This window comes from Solanum tuberosum, unplaced genomic scaffold (genome assembly GCF_000226075.1).
Source record: "Solanum tuberosum cultivar DM 1-3 516 R44 unplaced genomic scaffold, SolTub_3.0 scf00150, whole genome shotgun sequence".
Taxonomy (NCBI): Eukaryota; Viridiplantae; Streptophyta; class Magnoliopsida; order Solanales; family Solanaceae; genus Solanum; species Solanum tuberosum.
Window position 1 is genome coordinate 1145172 of NW_006239073.1, and position 377 is coordinate 1145548.

Below are 377 nucleotides of genomic sequence, written 5' to 3' on the forward strand. Positions count from 1 at the left end.
ATATATGTATATATACAATTTTCTCTCGCTTTATACAAACACAAATGCATTTTATGCATTTGCGTTTTTGTATAAAGTGAGAGAGGCGAGTGAGCGAGATCTAGGTGGGAGAGGGGAGAGAGGGGAACGAAAATATATGTATATATACAATTTTCTCTCGCTTTATACAAATACAAACACATTTTATACATTTGCGTTTTTGTGTAAAGTGAGAGAGGCGAGTGAGCGAGCGAGATCTGGGAGAGGGGAGAGAGGGGAACGAAAATATATGTATATATACAATTTTCTCTCGCTTTATACAAATACAAACACATTTTATACATTTGCGTTTTTGTGTAAAGTGAGAGAGGCGAGTGAGCGAGCGAGATCTGGGAGAG